Consider the following 6,547-nt stretch of genomic DNA (forward strand, 5'->3'; position numbering starts at 1 on the left):
CTGCCCTCCATTGTTACGGTTAAAAAACCTTACTTGACCATATTTATCATGGACCTGCCTGGCATGAGCAGGCACAACATGGCCAATGGTCCAGATAGTGGGATTTACTGAGGTGGGTAACAGTAGTGCATTGGCAAGATAGTGCTCTTTTGCTAATTGCTGAAGTTGGTCAAGATGAGTATCTTCCACTTCAAATCGATTGACGATTGAGCACAAATCCCTCAGTCTTACACCAATATAAGCTAGGGAAAGCAAATTCTGTCTTTGTTTTGGACTGTCATTGTCCTGCCTCAAAAATGTCAGCAACCTTGCAGAGTTGTGACAAAACAACCGTGACTCTTTTCCTGTAAAGCGATACTGCAAATTGCCTTGCTTACCCTGTGTTTCATCAAACCATTTACAGGACTTTTTGGCTAGGTGACCAGCCTTCACTTCACATTTAAGTGCAGTGACCAGTCTCCCCAAAGAGGTATCCTTTGGAACCTCTGCAAATGTTTTGCATGTTGATGGTATGTAGGACTTACCCACTGCCTCCTTCAACAGCACTTTGAAAAAATATCCCTAAGCATTATTTTTGAGGTGAAGTGGCTCTACATGAGCTTTATCAATTAATTTACCCACCAAAGGAATATATTCTTGATGGCTCTTTTGATGAGCTCTAAAATCAGTAACCTTGGACCTCTTGTTTTTCAACAAAGGTTTTCCTTCCAGTGAGGCCTTACAGCCTTAGCATCTTTAAGTCTATTGGCATACTGCCAGGGCTTCCATTTACATGAAGGACTGGAGCCAAATGTCCCCCCTAAATCAGTATAGTCTTTTGTACTTACATTTGCAAAAGTTGAAAAGAATGTAGCACAATTACTAAGCTCTCCACCAAGCATTGCAAACATTTTCATGTCATTAGGAAGCTCTTCAAAATGAAATGACACATGTAAACCATTATTTTCAAATACACATCCCTCTAGATCCCTAATTTGTTTACATACAAAGTTTATGTACTTTTTCACAACAAGGGAGGTCTCCTCTACATTATCCCCAAAGACTAAAAAATTGTCACTGCTGGATGCCACTCTCTTTCCAACATTAAGAAAGCTGATAAGGAATGAACGAGCAGATTCATTTTTATCAAAAGGGCATCCATCCCTCCCATATGCAACGAGAAACCTACCCTCTGTTTCTCCAAACCATTTTAATGTACCTTTGCGTTTCCCCTGAATGTTCAAATAAAATTTTGCTAGTTGGGGCAAATACTCTCTTAAGTCTCTAAAGCACCCATTAATATTCTCATGATCAATGTCTGTAGAGAATTCTTCTTCAATGGAATAGACCTTTCCCACATCAATCCTCTTAATTTCATTTACAAGAGAATTGTAAGTAAGAAGTTTTGGTATAGGGCAGTTTGACAATAAACTTGATAACTGTCTTACCCCCCCCCCTCTTAGCATCACTAGATGTCATTGATGATGCTAGCCTCACAGCTTGGTATTTCCTTTACCCCATTACCCCAGATGTATAGTAAGTAGCTATGCTATGCAATACATTATCTTTTGAACATTCAAATTCTGCCAACTATTCTTTTTTACATTGCTTGATGATTTGTAACCTTACTGTCAGATAATATATAATCACCTAGAACACTGGTTTTGCACTTTTTAGATATGATATGGAAGAGACCATCAAGTGCAGGTCTTTTATTGGAAATTGTTTCTCCATGAATCTTCATGGCAGCTTTAAATGTTTCTTTACAATTCTATGCTGTAGTGTCTTAGGTGAGACAGTGTCAGTTGGTGGACACACATGAGTCACTGTTTAAAAAATGAGACTACTGAATATGCCTTGTTATTTTTTCATAGCTTCTAATTCTGAATTCTCAGATAGAATGGTGTTGTACACTTAAGACAATAGCCACATCTAATACTGTAATCCAGAAAGTATCCTTGCAATACACATATTCAAGATTGCATATTATGCTTCAGTTATCATCTCAGCATAAAAATAAGAGAATTATCCAGTATCATAAAGAATACCCTGACTTCTCTTGTTACCCGTCTATAATTATTATTTTCAAACACACATGACATAACATATCTTAATTATAACATAACATAACATATCTTTATTTCACCTTCTGGGGTGTGAACTTCTTTTTGTTGACTCTCAGTCAGTCCTTTTTTCTGAAAATATTCCCTAAGCTTAAAAGTCTCCACATTTTACAACTTTAATCTGTTAATAAAATGTCTCAAAAACATTACTGTCAAAACGTGCAGAGCTAAAAGATTCTGTGTTTATGCATGTAGATATATGCTAATTATTTTACAAATCTTAAATTGCATGCAGTACTGTGCATTTTCCTTTTAAATTTGGTAATTTTGGTTTGCTTGGGCTTCAACAACAAAAATAAGCACGAAAGAGTGTTTACCAGATCAAAACCTGATTTCTCCTCACCTGCACGACTATTCGTATTATGATTGTCTTGGAAGAATTTCTTATTGGTTTGTGTTACAAAGTGAGGCCAGTGTGTTTTAATAAAGAGCTGATACGTGACTAAACAGTGAAACATATAGACTAAATAATCAACGATGGATTTCAAAGACTACCTTTATAATAAGTTAGGGAAATCATACAGTAGCGAGAACGCATTCTAGTGGTATTAATTTCATTTCAACAGAAGGCCGTCATCCTTAATTTCGGCCCCGTGTTTACCTTATCATCCAGTCTCTGAGCTTTTCGCTGGAGTGTTTTCACCTCTTTCGAAAGCTGAGAAAGGCTGGCTTTCTCTCTGACGAACTCCTCCTGCAAGCTTTTCCTTGCCTTGTTGTATTGCCCAACAGCAAAGCGGTTATATTGCTTTCGCCTGAGAGGCATATCACTGGTGTTGAAGGTTCGAAAAGTAAGTCTTGATCATTTCAGTACCGGTCTGTTCGTGCTCAAGTCTGACACAAACCACTCATAAAAAAGCAATATTTCTGAAAAAGTAAAACGAAATCCCCAAAACGAAAAACATACGTTTCTAACCGAAGGTTTGTAGTTTCCATTTTTGCAACACTTGATGTTATGTTCAGAAGAACGAATAAGCCTTTTGAAGCTGAACTTAGCCATTTTTAGAGCAGTTCCTCACGGCTCCATGATAAGGCAAAAGCGAAGACGAAGGAAAATTCACATATTTAACTTTTGCCGTTGAATTTGGTATCAAAATAAAGCTTGCTCTTCGTATTTTTGCAGGATAATGCTTTCAATTCATCCCGCGCTTTCCCAAACAGCAACGCGAACATTATATATACCATTCCAAACTAGTTTCCAGGGCCATAACTTATGACAACGGCCATATCGCCATCTTTGGCGACAAAGCGTGACCAAAAATTGCCGACAGCTGACCCGGCGTGAACAATGTGTGAAAAGCTTCAGTTTACCGAAAGATTCGTTATTAAGTCTTTGGTAAGCCTTAGATACCGTTGCTTTATTTTCATTGTCAGGGACGTAAATTTAATCGATGGGATTGTAACCATTCTAGCGAAAGTAGCGGCAATAAAATATTTCACGGAGGCTTAGGGGGAGTGGCTATTGAAGTGAAGTATGATTTCTAATACAATGTCGACTTAATCATTTATGTAGCTATTTAAAACAGTCGTCGATGTATGAGTCGTATGAGTGAGGGGGAAGGGGAAGAGGGCAATCGAGAGCCGGTTAAACTATTACCTTTTGTTGTTTCAATCCAGAAAAATCTTGAATTATCTGTCTATATAATACTTCTACCAAAGAGTTTTATCTTAGCTACTTGTATGGAGAGTTTCACTTCTTATTTATCAAAGAAGCCTTCTCTCAGATCTCGTCGACCGATGTTATTTGTCTCAGATGAGATAGGAAATCATAGTTAACTGATATTTAGTGACGTTAAGGCCCATCCTTACTTATGTATTTCAAGGTGAAAATGAAATCAGCAACTTTTTGAGCCCTCTCCACCCGGGGAGAGTCGTGTAAAGTTCTAGGCATTATCTAAAAGTGCAAATCTCACCACCTGATGCAATGATTTCTTGTTGAAAGGGAATTGTCCAATAATCAGTTTAAGAACTTACCCGTGGGAGTCTTGAAAAGAACTACATGGCTCAGGGAACTGTAAGTACCCGCAACCAACATAAATCTTTATATACTGTTGTAATATCCATGCGAGTAATGGGACGGACTGAGGCAGTTTCGGGCAGAATTCCACTACTTGCAAATGAAAAATATAAAGTCGTTGGAGCAAAAAAGTCAACGCCTGGCGAGCAAAAAAACACCGCCGGTCTAATTCTACATCCCCGCCCCCATGCACCCCCCGTCCCTTTTCACAAACTCCATCTCCCCACCAAACGTGGACGAGAAGCTGAACTCTGCAGAAAAAGTCTAGCTGCACCATAAATGTTCCCAATATGAATTGTATGCAACAGGCTAGAGCGTGTTTTTTTCTGGATTATTGAATCCCAGTAATTAAATTTAGCTGAAAACAATCCACTTTAAGTCAAGAAAGCTGGCACTTATTTCAGAATTCATCCAGACGAGAGAAATCGATAAAAAGTATTGTATTTCTCGTTTGATTTGTATAAAGTATATCAAAAAGATGATTTTGACCGAGTTTTGTAGTTTCTAAAGCCGTGCCTTATTGAACGTAGACCTGCCAGAAGCGATCCCTGCTTGTAACAATACGCTGGATATGACTATCACTAGAAGTGATAACCAGACCTTCTGTTCGGTATATGTCGGCCGCGAGTTGGGGATCTCAGACAATGTGCGAAAGAGAGCGCACAGCAGGTTACGGCGATTTATATATGGCGAAGCATCACTTGAACTCGATAAAGAACTTGTTGGAAACACTTGCACCGCTACACGGAGCTTCGACGGCTTTCTTGGTTTTATTGACAATATTTAGACTGGAACGAGACCCAAATAATTGCTTTTCAAATAGACGACCGTATAGATTTCATAAGTTACTTTAAGAAAAAAGTTAAAATCACCTGACTAAGGTGATTTTAACTTTTTTTTTTATGGCGAGTCTCGACTCAAACCTATGGTTAGGGTTGGGGTTGCAGAAATCGCTTCAGTTCCATGTTCTTTTTCCAGTATTTTGACGTTAGGTTTACAGTTGGGTTAGGTTTACAGTTGGGTGAGGGTTACAGTTAGGGTTAGGGTTAGGGTTAGGGTTAGCACAAGTCAAGTGACCAGCATTTTCATTGCCCTTCGGCACCCTGGGACAAGTAAATGATGGCACTGGTCTTGCTGAGCCCAAAACAGTTTGCACTAACCCGATAATTTAAAAACTGACCACCCCCGTTACCTGCACTTTGTGTTCTAATCCCAAATTGAGCCCTGCAAGGCTATTGACAACTACCCTCCCCCTCTAAATTTTTATTTTTTAGTAAGATTCACATATAGTTAGAGACATGAAAATAGCAATATAGTGACAAGAGGAGGATTTTATTAATTAATTCATTAATACACGATAACAGTCCGAGTTATTTCAGTCTGGTGAATTCCTTTCCCATCTTGATGGCAATCTCAGAAATAGTTTAACTCGGGTGCCGCACGAATATAACTTGACAGTGACATTCATTGACATTTTGGACCGGGCTTCCAGGATCAGAGTTCTTCATTTAATTTAATTCGTGTGGGTGTTTCTCGCAATTTTAGAGTAGCCATTTATCCAGTAACATACTCGTGTGGAAGCAGTTTGAGGTTATAGAATAGAGAATCCAAACCGCCGGCAACTCCATTGTCTTTCATAATACACTGACGCCTGGTTTTTAAACTGTGGCTGATTGACACCTGTCCTTACCGAAGTTTTAGTTGGAGCCTCTTGTTTGCTGAAATCAGCAATCCTACTAAAATAATATTGCTGATTCTTGGAATTTGTCCGTCGTGACTGTTTCGGTTTTTGAGACTAGCAGAGAGTTGATTCAATTTAAAACTTAGATAGCAAGACGTTTCTTTTAATATCCCAGAGACACGTGCCACTTTATTCGCCGTGGGGATCATAGACGCCCAGTCTGAGCGATTCTCTCGTATGCTAGGCAGAGACCATTCTAATTGTAAGGAGCGAAGAGACGGTGTGTTACTCATGCAATAAAACAAGTATGTGTTTGGGCGAAAATTGTAATACGGAGAATGATTTTAAAGTTAATACATTTAGAAACAATTGGACACTGGCCAAGGTGGTAGGAGTGTGGGAGGGGAGGGGAGGGGGGGTAAGTTGAAAGCTTTATCTAATAACACATTTCAAACTTTCTCACTTGATGATTCCTTTTTAACGGGGTAAGTAAAAGTGAACGAGACTTGTGATCATAAGATCCCAGATGTTTTTTATCCCCCAGGAGTAGTTAGCCCTTATCAGGGCTCAGTCACGACATGAAAATCTTGTCAAAATTGCTCACCTAAGATTACGCTTTAAAGAAAGTTAACAGTGGTGTTATATTAAGAGAACTGTGGTTTGGTTAGTTCAGCCTTTCTCGATTTAATTTTTGTACTAGTTGCCTTCTACGGGAGAATTAAATAGGGTTCGGGAGCATTAATTATTGCG

This window comes from Stylophora pistillata, chromosome 1 (assembly GCF_964205215.1).
Source record: "Stylophora pistillata chromosome 1, jaStyPist1.2, whole genome shotgun sequence".
Taxonomy (NCBI): Eukaryota; Metazoa; Cnidaria; class Anthozoa; order Scleractinia; family Pocilloporidae; genus Stylophora; species Stylophora pistillata.